Here is a 12,346-nt window from a genome sequence, read left to right on the forward strand (position 1 = left end):
AACCTTCTTCACTATCCACTGTGCCACCAATCTTGGTGTCATCTGCAAACTTACTAACCATGCCTCCTAAATTCTCATCCAAATCATTAATATAAATCACAAATAATAGTGGACCCAGCACCGATCCCTGAGGCACACCACTGGTCACAGGCCTCCAGTTTGAAAAACAACCCTCTACAACCACTGTCGTCCAGCCAATTTTGAATCCAATTGGCAACCTCACCCTGGATCCCGTGAGCTTTAACCTTCTGCAACAACCTACCATGCGGTACCTTGTCAAAGGCTTTGCTAAAGTCCATGTAGACAACGTCTACTGCACTGCCCTCATCTACCTTCTTGGTCACCCCCTCAAAAAACTCAATCAAATTTGTGAGACATGATTTTCCACGCACAAAGCCATGCTGACTGCCCCGAATCAGTCCTTGTCTCGCTAAATGCTTGTAGATCCTGTCACTCAGAATACCTTCTAGCAACTTACCTACTACAGACGTTAGGCTCACCGGTCTGTAGTTCCCAGGCTTTTCCCTGCTGCCCTTCTTAAACAAGGGCACAACATTCGCTACTCTCCGATCTTCAGGCACCTCACCTGTGGCTGCCGATGATTCAAATATCTCTGTTAGGGGACCCGCAATTTCCTCCCTAGCCTCCCACAACATCCTGGGATACATTTCATCAGGTCACGGGGATTTATCTACCTTTATGCGCTTTAAGACTTCCAGCACCTCCTCCTCTGTAATATGCACACTTCTCAAGACATCACTATTTATTTCCCTTAGTTTCCTAACATCCATGCCTTTCTCCACCGTGAATACCGATGAGAAATATTCATTCAGGATCTCACCCAACTCTTGTGGCTCTGCACATAGATGTCCTTGTTGATCCTTAAGAGGCCCTACTCTGTCCCTAGATACTCTTTTTCCCTTTATGTATCTGTAGAAGCTCTTTGGATTCTCCTTTGCATTATTTGCCAAAGCAATTTCATGTCCCCTTTTTGCCCTCCTGATTTCCCTCTTAACTCTATTTCGACAATCCCTATACTCTTCAAGGGATCCACTTGATCCCAGTTGTTTATGTACGTCATATGCCTCCTTCTTCTTTTTGACCAGAGTCTCAACATCTCGAGCCATCCAGGGTTCCCTACTTCTACCAGCCTTGCCCTTCACTCTAAAGGGAATGTGCTTACCCTGAACCCTGGTTAACACATTTTTAAAAGCCTCCCATTTACCAGCCGTCCCTTTGCCTGCCAACAGTCTCCCCCAATCTACCTCTGAAAGTTCCTGTCTGATACCATCAAAATTTGCCTTGCTCCAATTAAGAATTTTAACTCTTGGGCCAGACCTATCATTCTCCATAGCTATCTTAAAACTAATGGAGGTATGGTCACTTGTCCCAAAGTGATCCCTCACTAACATTTCTGTCACTTGCCCTTCCTTATTTCCCAAGATGAGGTCAAGTTTTGCCCCCTCTCTAGTCGGTCCATCCACATACTGAATGAGAAATTCCTCCTGAATACACTCAACAAATTTCCCTCCATCCAAGCCCCTAATGCTATGGCTGTCCCAGTCAATGTTGGGAAAGTTAAAGTCCCCTACTATTACCACCCTATTTTTCTTGCAGCTATCTGTAATCTCCTTACATATTTGCTCCTCAATTTCCCGCTGACTATTTGGGGGCCTGTAGTACAGTCCTATCAAGGTGATCTCTCCCTTCTTATTTTTCAGTTCCACCCATATAGACTCAGTGGGCGAACCCTCGGATATATCCCCTCTAAGTACTGCCGTGATGTTCTCCCTAATCAAAAACACCACTCCCCCTCCTCTCTTACCTCCTGTTCTATCCTTTCTATAGCATCTGTACCCCGGAACATTGAGCTGCCAGTCCTGCCCCTCCCTTAGCCATGTTTCAGTCATAGCTATAATATCCCAGTCCCATGTTCCCATCCATGCCCTGAGTTCATCCGGTTTGCCCGTCAGGCCCCTTGCATTGAAATAAATGCAGTTTAATGTAGACTTTCCTTGCTCTCTGCCCTGCTTTCTCTGGTCATGCTTTACACACTCTCCCTTCCTGCCTTTTGTTTCCGTCCCCACTGACTTCCTACATTGGTTCCCATCCCCCTGCCATATTAGTTTAAACCCTCCCCAACTGCACTAGCAAACACACCCCCGAGAACATTGGTTCCGGTCCCTCTCAGATGCAGACCGTCTGATTTGTACAGGTCCCACCTCCCCCAGAACCGGTTCCAATGTCCCAGGAATTTGAAACCCTCCCTCTTGCACCATCTCTCAAGCCACGTATTCATCCTAGCTATCCTGTCATTCCTACTCTGACTATCACGTGGCACTGGTAGCAATCCTGAGATTACTACCTTTGAGGTCCTACTTTTTAGTTTAACTCCTAACTCCCTAAATTCAGCTTGTAGGACCTCATTCCGTTTTTTACCTATATCGTTGGTGCCTATATGCACCACGACAGCTGGCTGTTCACCCTCTCCCTCCAGAATGCCCTGCAGCCGCTCCGAGACATCCTTGACCCTTGCACCAGGGAGGCAACATACCAACCTGGATTCTCGTTTGCGTCCGCAGAAACGCCTGTCTATTCCCCTTACAATTGAATCCCCTATCACTATAGCTCTGCCACTCTTTTTCCCGCCCTTCTGTGCAGCAGAGCCAGCCACGGTGCCATGATCCTGGCTGCTGCCACCTTCCCCTGGTGAGTCATCTCCCCCAACAGTTTCCAAAATGGTAAATCTGTTTTGGAGGGAGATGACCGCACGGGATCCCTGCACTGCCTTCCTACTCTTCCTCTGTCTGTTGGTCACCCATTCCCTATCTGCCTCAGTAATTTTAATCTGTGGTGTGACCAATTCACTGAATGTGCTATCCACAACTTCCTCAGCATCGCGGATGCGCCAAAGTGAATCCATCCGCAGCTCCAGAGCCGTCAAGCGGTCTAACAGGAGCTGCAGTTGGACACACTTCTTGCAGATGAAGGAGTCAGGGACACCAGAAGGGTCCCTGAATTGCCACATCTCACAAGAGGAGCATGAAATGTTGCCATTTCCCCCAGACCTTCCTGTTGTGTTGTGGAATTGATGATTAACCTGCTGGATATATACTCCTGTGATAATGATGATTGGGACATTTTTTTCTTGTTTTGCTCTGCCTTTCGTGGGCGGAGCTACAGAGTCGAGCGGTGAGTATTTAAACGAGCTGCTTTGCGGATTCGAGTCTTTTCAGCGGGAATTCAGCTGTTAGAGTGGGCGGAGCTGCAGAGTCGAGCAGTGAGTATTTAAACTAGCTGCTTCGCTGCTTAAACAGCGGCCACAGGGTCTTTGGGATAGATTTGAAGAGTGACAAAACAGCAAAGCAGTGACATGATTGGCTGGTAAATAAAGTGCTCCAATTAGCAGTAGCTGGGAGAAATTTAACTCTTCGTGTGTTGGTAAGTATTGTGATTGGTAAGTAAAATCTTTATTCCTTTCACTTATTCATTATTTGATATTATATTTATAATCAGTTAAAGTGTAAAAATGGCAGGAGATCTCAGACCTGTGTTATGCTCCTCGTGCTCAATGTGGGAGTTCAGGGACGCGGCCGATGCCCCTGACTCCTTCATGTGTGGGAAGTGTGTCCAGCTGCAGCTCCTGTTAGACCACATGATGGCTCTGGAGCTGTGGATGGACTCACTTTGATGCTGAGGAGGTCGTGGTTAGCACGTTCAGTGAGTTGGTCGCACCGCAGATTAGGATTGGTGAGGGAGACAGGGAATGGGTGACCAAAAGACAGGGAAAGAGCAGGAAGGCAGTGCAGGCGTCCCCTACGGTCATCTCCCTTCAAAACAGGTATACCGTTTTGGATATGTTGGGGGAGATGACTCACCAGGGGAAGGCAGTAGTGGCCAGGTTCATGGCACTGTGGCTGGCTCTGCTGCACAGAAGGGCGGGAAAAAGACTGGCAGGACTATAATCATAGGGGATTCAATCGTAAGGGGAGTAGACAGGCGTTTCTGTGGTCAAAAATGAGACTCCCGAATGGTATGTTGCCTCTCGGTTGCACGGGTCAGGGATGTCCCAGATCGGCTGCAGGACATACTGAAGGGGGAGGGTGAACAGCCAGTTGTCATGGTGCATATAGGCACCAACGATATAGGTAAAAAACGGGATGAGGACCTATAATCAGAATTTAGGGAGTTAGGAGATAAGTTAAAAAGTAGGACCTCAAAGGTAGTAATCTCAGGACTGCTACCAGTGCCACGAGACAGTCAAGAGTAGAAATTCAAGAATAGTCAGAATGAATACGTGGCTTGAGAGATGGTGCAGGAGGGAGGGGTTCAGGTTTTTGGGACATTGTAACCGGTTCTGGGGGCGGTGGGACCATTACAAATTGGATGGTCTACACCTGGGCAGGACTGGAACCAATGTCCTAGAGGTGCTTTTGCTAACACTGTCGGGGAGGTTTTAAACTAATGTGGCAGGGGGATGGGAACCAGATTAGGAAGTTAGAGGTCAGTAAAGAGGCAGCAACTAAAGCCAGTAAGGTACTAGATAATAAACTCATTGTGACTAAGGGGAAGAGTAGACAGGGAAGAGATGATAAACGCAAAGGGACAGGTGGTCTGAGGTGCATTTGTTTTAATGCGAGAAGTGTAGCAGGTAAGGCAGATGAACTTAGGGCTTGGATTAGTACCTGGGAATATGATGTTCTTGGTATAACTGAGACTTGGTTGAGGGAAGGGCAATTTTGGCAACTAAATATCCCAGGGTATAGATGCTTCAGGAGGGAGGTAAAAGGGGTGGAGGAGTTGCATTACTGGTCAGAGATGATATCACAGCTGTGATTAAGGAGGGCACTATGGAGGATTCGAGCGCTGAGGCAATATGGGTAGAGCTAAGAAATAGGAAGGGTGCAGTAATATTGTTGGGACTTTACTACAGGCCTCCCAAAAGCGAGCGTGAAGTCGAGGTACAAATATGTAGACAGATTATAGAAAAATGTAGGAGCAATAGGGTGGTCATGATGGGAGATTTTAACTTCCCCACCATTGAGTGGGACTCATGTAGTGTTGGAGGCGTAGATGGAGCAGAATTTATAAAGAGCATCCGGGAGAGTTTTTTAGAGCAGTATGTAAATAGTCCAACTCGGGAAGGGGCCATACTGGACCTGGTATTGGGGAATGATCCCGGCCAGGTGGTTGAAGTTTCAGTCGGTGATTACTTTAGGAATAGCGATCACAATTCCGTAAGTTTTAGAATACTCATGGACAAAGACGAGAGTGGTCCTCAAGGAAGAGTGCTAAATTGGGGAAAGGCCAAGTATAACAGAATTCGGCAGGATCTAGGGAATGTGGATTGGGAGCAACTGTTTAAGGGTAAATCCACATTTGAAATGTGGAAGTCTTTTAAGGAAAGGTTGATTAGAGTGCAGGACAGACAAGTCCCTGTGAAAATGAGGGATAGAAATGGCAAGATTAGGGAACCATGGATGACGGGTGGAATTGTGAGACTAGTTAAGATGAAAAAGGAAGGATATATAAGATCTAGGCGACTTAAAACTGATGAAGCTTTGGAGGAATATCAGGAATGTAGGACAAATCTCAAACGCGCAATAAAGAGGGCTAAAAGGGGTCATGAAATAGCTTTGGCTAACAGGGTTAAGGAAAATCCCAAAGCCTTTTATTCGTATATAAGGAGCAGGAGGGTAACTAGAGAAAGAATTGGCCCACTCAAAGACAAAAGAGGGAATTTATGCGTGGAGTCAGAGGAAATGGGTGAGATTCTTAATGAGTACTTTGCATCGATATTCACGAAGGAGAGGGACATGACGGATGTGGAGGTTCGGGATGGATGTTTAAATACTCTAGGTCAAGTCGGCATAAGGAAGGGGGAAGTTTTGGGTATTCTCAAAGGCATTAAGGTGGACAAGTCGCCAGGTCCGGATGGGATCTATCTCAGGTTACTGAGGGAAGCGAGGGACGAAATAGCTGGGGCCTTAACAGATATCTTTGCAGTATCCTTGAGCACGGATGAGGTCCCGGAGGACTGGAGAATTGCTAATGTTGTCCCTTTGTTTAAGAAGGGTAGCAGGGCTAATCCAGGGAATTATAGACCTGAGAGCTTGACATCAGTGGTAGGCAAACTGTTGGAGAAGATACTGAGGGATAGAATCTATTCACATTTGGAAGAAAATAGACTTATCTGTGATAGGCAGCATGGTTTTGTGCAGGGAAGGTCATGTCTTACAAACCTAATAGAATTCTTTGAGGAAGTGACAAAGTTAATTGATGAGGGAAGGGCTGTAGATGTCATATACATGGACTTCAGTAAGGCGTTTGATAAAGTTTCCCATGGCAGGTTGATGGAAAAAGTGAAGTCGCATGGGGTTCAGGGTGTACTAGCTAGATGGATAAAGAACTGGCTGGGCAACAGGAGACAGAGAGTAGTGATGGAAGGGAGTGTCTCAAAATGGAGAAAGGTGACTAGTGGTGTTCCACAGGGATCCGTGCTCGGACCACTGTTGTTTGTGATATATATATATAAATGATCTGGACAAAGGTATAGGTGGTCTGATTAGCAAGTTTGCAGATGATAATAAGATTGGTGGAGTTGCAGATAACGAGGGGGACTGTCAGAGAATACAGCAAAACATAGATAGATTGGAGAGTTGGGCAGAGAAATGGCAGATGGAGTTCAATCCAAGCAAATGCGAGGTGATGCATTTTGGAAGATCCAATTCAAGAGCGGACTATACGGTCAATGGAAGAGTCCTGGGGAAAATTGATGTACAGAGAGATCTGGGAGTTCAGGTCTATTGTACCCTGAATGTGGCAACGCAGGTCGATAGAGTGGTCAAGAAGGCATACAGCATGCTTGCCTTCATCGGAGGGGGCATTGAGTACAAGAGTCGACAGGTCTTGTTACAGTTGTATAGGATTTTGGTTAGGCCATATTTGGAATACTGTGTGCAGTTCTGGTCGCCACATTACCAGAAGGATGTGGATGCTTTAGAGAGGGTGCAGAGGAGGTTCACCAGGATGTTGCCTGGTATGGAGGGTGCTAGCTATGAAGAAAGGTTGAGTAAATCAGGATTGTTTTCGTTGGAAAGGCAGAGGTTGAGGGGGGAACGGATTGAGGTCTACAAAATTATGAGAGGTATGGACAGGGAGGATAGCAACAAGCTTTTTCCCCAAGAGTGGGGGTGTCAATTACAAGGGGTCACGATTTCAAGGTGAGAGGGGGAAAGTTTAAGGGAGATGTGCGTGGAAAGTTTTTTACGCAGAGGGTGGTGGGTGCCTGGAATGCTTTGCCAGCGGAGGTGGTAGAGGCGGGCACGATAGCATCATTTAAGATGCATCTAGACAGATATATGAACGGGCGGAGAACAGAGGGAAGTAGTTCCTTGGAAAATAGGCGACAGGTTTAGATAAAGGATCTGGATCGGCGCAGGCTGGGAGGGTCGAAGGGCCTGTGCTGTAATTTTCTTTGTTCTTTTGTTCTTGATGCGCAACAAACAGCAAGGCTGTATTGTGCTCACAAAATGACGTGGCCTGGGTACATGTGTGTTCCATTAAAATCACTAAATGGAGTGAGTGGCTTTGGGGTGTTGAGAATTGCAACCACTTTTACTGGCAAGAATTAACATGTTGGGCAACCTGTGGCAGGGCTGTGGGAAGTAAGTGGTTGGAGCTGGTGGTTTTGCGCTGACCTGGAATACTATCTAACCAGTGTTGGTAACCGTATAATGAGCTAATTTAAATAAAACCATGGACTTATACAATGTGTTTAATATAGAAAAAAGATTGTTGGTGCACTAAACTCTTTCATAAACTTCTAGAATGTTTTTTTTTTCAGAACTAAGAGTACAATTGCTTCCTCAGAATATAGCAAATTTGTTGACCACGCTCATTAATTCACATGGCAGAAGCTGCAGCTAGATGGCACAAGTTCTCTTTCAAGAATTGATTTTTTAAAAAATTGTCAGTTTGTTGAATTCTTCTACCTTCAGCGATGTTGGAGATTTCTATTCCTTCACAGTTTTATTTATTATGGCTGTCATGATAACATTCTGTCCTTCACTGAAACCGCTACATGTGTAAGTAGAACATGCTGCAGAGATGGCTTCTATTAAAGGACACAGAATATTGCAATAGCATGTTTTCTGCACTATCGCGAGGTGCAGGCTTTCACTAGATTCATTCCGTTCACTGAGAAATCATTTTTTTCCTCCAAGCTGAAAGCATATAGAATATAGAAACATCAGTTCTGCAAACCGTCAATGATACTGCAGGATCAATATGTTTATTTCTTTATTTACACCATGTTATTTCCATACTGATAGAAGGGCTCAAGTATTGACCTCAGCTCCTTACCCAACTTTGTTGCACATGAACTGTATTTTGTTCAGGGCGAGAACAAGATGTCTGAGCTCCTTGGTGCCTCAGAGTTGATTTCAGCATCTTTGAACAGTCCACAATGGAAGTGTGGAGGTGAAATGCAAGAGGTGAGGTTTTATGGAGCCTATGAGAGCAGAAAACATGGCATGCAGAGTGAGTTGTCCTGAAAGACGTGCTGTCGGTGAATTGGACATTCTGAATTCTCCCTCTATGTACCCGAACAGGCGCCGGAATGTGGCGACTAGGGGCTTTTCACAATAATTTCATTGCAGTGTTAATGAAAGCCTACTTGTTACAATAAAGATTATAATTAAGTAGGGTGCAAAAGTTTAATTTCCTGATGGCAAGTTGAGATGCAGCTATAAAGTAATAGAATCCTGAGAACGCAGGAAGCCATTCGGCCCAGAGTCTGTACCAACCCTACGAAAGACCACCTTACCTAGGCCCAATCCCCCACCTTAACCACCTAACCCTAACCCGGAGGTCAAGGTGGCGCAGTGGTTAATAGTGCTGCCTCATGGCGCTGAGGACCCGGGTTCGATCCTGGCCCCAGGTCACTGTCTGCGTGGAGTTTGCAAATCCTCCCTGGGTCTGACCCCCACAACCCAAAGATGTGAATGGTAGATGGCCACGCTAAATTGCCCCTTAATTGGAAAATAAATGAAAAAAAACCCTTGTAACCCCACAGGGGTAATTTAGCATGGCCAATCCAACCCGGGTCCCTGGCGCTGTAAAGCAGCAGTGCTAACCACTGTGTCACCATGCCACCCACCTTTCTGGTTGCTGCCTGTCAAGTATTACGTAGTGTTCTGGTGGGTTCATACATGTGCATACCATGAATACTTATTAATTTCAAACAAATTTCAATAAAGTCCTACCTTCAAGATATGTCGCACAAAAATGGAATGCACTGCCTGTGGAAGTAGTTGAGTCGGAAACATTAGGGACCTTCAAGCAGCTATTGGATAGGTACATGGATTACGGTAGAATGATATAGTGTAGATTTATTTGTTCTTAAGGGCAGTACGGTAGCATTGTGGATAGCACAATTGCTTCACAGCTCCAGGATCCCAGGTTCGATTCCGGCTTGGGTCACTGTCTGTGCGGAGTCTGCACATCCTCCCCGTGTGTGTGTGGGTTTTCTCCGGGTGCTCCGGTTTCCTCCCACAGTCCAAAGATGTGCAGGTTAGGATTGGCCATGATAAATTGCCCTTAGTGTCCAAAATTGCCCTTGTGGTGGGTGGAGGTGCTGACCTTGGGTAGGGTGCTCTTTCCAAGAGCCGGTGCAGACTCAATGGGCCGAATGGCCTCCTTCTGCACTGTAAATTCTATGATAATCTATGATTAATCTAGGGCAAAGGTTCGGCACAACATAGTGGGCCGAAGGGCCTGTTCTGTGCTGTATTTTTCTATGTTCTATGTTCTAAACATCTCATGGCACCTGATTCACCATCTTTTAAAAGTGACGTGCACCTGTCAGTTTTGGGCAGTTGCATTTAAGTTGGTGTGTTAGTCAAAGTAAAAAAAAAAATAGAAAAAATAGGCCCAAACGTTGGGGTCAGTGCTGTGCAAATGTGTGTCCACCTCAGGGTGTTGGCTGTGAGGGTACTTACAGGGCTTTGTGTTCACCTACAACATTTCAATTATTGCCGCTGAGTGCGATCTCGGACAATGTCCATAGAATGCCTACAGTGCAGAAGGAGGCCATTAGGCCCATTGAGTCTGCACCGACCCTCTGAAAGAGCACCCTACCTGGGCCCACTGCGCTGCCCTATCAACATACCCCTCCTAACCTGCACATCTTTGGACCCCTCCTAACCTGCACATCTTTGGACTCTAAAGGGCAACTTTAGCATGGCCAATCCACCTACCTGCACATCTTTGGATTGTGGTTGGAGAGCAGAGCACCCGGAGGAAACACTCAGACCGGGTAGAATATGCAAACTCCACACAGTCACCCAAGTCCTGAATTGAACCCGGTCCCTGCCGCTGCAAGGCAGCAGTGCCAACCACAGCACCATAGCACCACAGCTAACCAAAGCAGTCCTTCACAATGCAAAGAAGCGAGGCCAGCTGAGCCTGCAAATTCAGCCATGTCCCACAGAATGTTGAGTACAACTGGACACTTCAACAGGAACATTCAATAAAGAGTGAACAAAAGCACACATTATTTCTTCCACAGTAAAGGGAACTGTCCGTAACACCACAGTTAGGGGCTGGTTTAGCACAGTGGGCTAAATAGCTGGCTTGTAAAGCAGACCAAGGCCAGCAGCGCGGGTTCAATTCCCGTACCAGCCTCCCCGAACAGGCGCTGGAATGTGGCGACTAGGGGCTTTTCACAGTAACTTCACTGAAGCCTACTTGTGACAATAAGCTATTATTATTATTATTATTATTATTATTATTAACCAGCCATTAGGCATGCCAATTTAGCTCTCTAAGCTAGACTCAACAAATAACAATAATGAGCACAGGAATAAAGTGAAACCAATGTAACGTGAAATATTTACAATCAAATTTAATTTTGGAAAACACCCATGCCACCTTTGTACTTTCTTACGTTAATGGGAATGGAATTGAGTCAGAGCATTGTGGCCATAATGCAGAGCTTCCGTTTGCCCAGGAGGCTAGTTTTAGATGCAGAATTGCCAGCTGACTGTGGATTTAACCAATGCAAAGCTTCCCCAGTGGTTAAATAGAACATGTTTTGCATGCACACTGTGGCACTTGGAATCTTAATTATAATTGCACAGGAAATTGCAAAAGAGAGAAGTGGTACGCAGTTCCAGTTACTACGTCAGGGTTGGCATAGAGTTGGTGCAATTCCAGTCATGTTGAATAAATGTACCAGTGTTAATCACACAGGTTGTTACTGGAGAGGTCTTGAATGAGGGAACATAGATACAAGATTAAAGGATAGAGATTTAGGGCAGAGAGTAGGAAATGCTGTTGTAAAGTTCGGAGGATGTAGAATGTACAACTGGAGTTACTGAATGAAGCAGGGATATGGTCTTATAGAAATCCATTAGATCTGTGGTAGAAGAGAATGGAAGATAAAGGAATATTGCAACAGTGAGCACACAGGATTAGCACCTCTATCTGACAAATAAAAACACAATGTGTGTTGTTTGGGCATAAAAGCCTATTTTCATAAAAACATAGAAAATAGGAGTTCAGTCCTTCGTGCCTGCTCCGTCACTCAACTACTTCCTGTGGTAATGAATTCCACAGGCCGACCACTCTCTGGGGAAGGATTCTCTCCCCATCTCGGTCCAAAATGGTCTACCCCTTATCCCAAGACTGTGCCACCTGGTCCTGGACACACCCACCATCAGGAACATTCTTCCTGCTTCTACCCGGTCTAGTCATAGAACATAGAAAAATACAGCACAGAACAGGCCCTTCGGCCCAAGATGTTGTGCCGAACCTTTGTCCTAGATTAATCATGGATTATCATTGAATTTACAGTGCAGAAGGAGGCCATTCGGCCCATTGAGTCTACACCGGCTCTTGGAAAGAGCACCCTACCCAAAGTAGTGGATAGCACAATTGCTTCACAGCTCCAGGGTCCCAGGTTCGATTCCGGCTTGGGTTACTGTCTGTGCGGAGTTTGCACATCCTCCCCGTGTGTGCGTGGGTTTCTTCCGGGTGCTCCGGTTTCCTCCCACAGTCCAAAGATGTGCAGGTTAGGTGGATTGGCCATGATAAATTGCCCTTAGTGTCCAAAATTGCCCTTAGGGTTGGGTGGGGTTACTGGGATAGGGTGAAGGTGTGGACCTTGGGTAGGGTGCTCTTTCCAAGAGCCGGTGCAGACTCGATGGGCCGAATGGCCTCCTTCTGCACTGTAAATTCTATAATCTATAATGGGTTGTTCCACCCGGGGAAAAAGTCTGACTGTTTATCTATTCCCCTGATCATCTTAAAAACCTCTATCAAGTCGCCCCTCATCCTTCTCCGT

The 12,346-nt window shown here is 46.0% G+C and overlaps 1 long non-coding RNA gene across 1 annotated transcript; it reads right to left on the bottom strand.

Annotated features, from left to right (window-relative positions):
* Positions 1–7,761: 7,761 nt before the first annotated feature.
* Positions 7,762–8,569, bottom strand: LOC140428741 (uncharacterized). The gene is made up of 2 exons (XR_011948848.1): positions 8,365–8,569; positions 7,762–8,225 (listed from the first exon to the last, which is right to left on the bottom strand). It is a non-coding gene; the product is annotated as an uncharacterized lncRNA (long non-coding RNA).
* Positions 8,570–12,346: the final 3,777 nt, after the last annotated feature.

The sequence above is a fragment of the Scyliorhinus torazame genome, chromosome 8, assembly GCF_047496885.1.
Source record: "Scyliorhinus torazame isolate Kashiwa2021f chromosome 8, sScyTor2.1, whole genome shotgun sequence".
Classification (NCBI taxonomy): domain Eukaryota; kingdom Metazoa; phylum Chordata; class Chondrichthyes; order Carcharhiniformes; family Scyliorhinidae; genus Scyliorhinus; species Scyliorhinus torazame.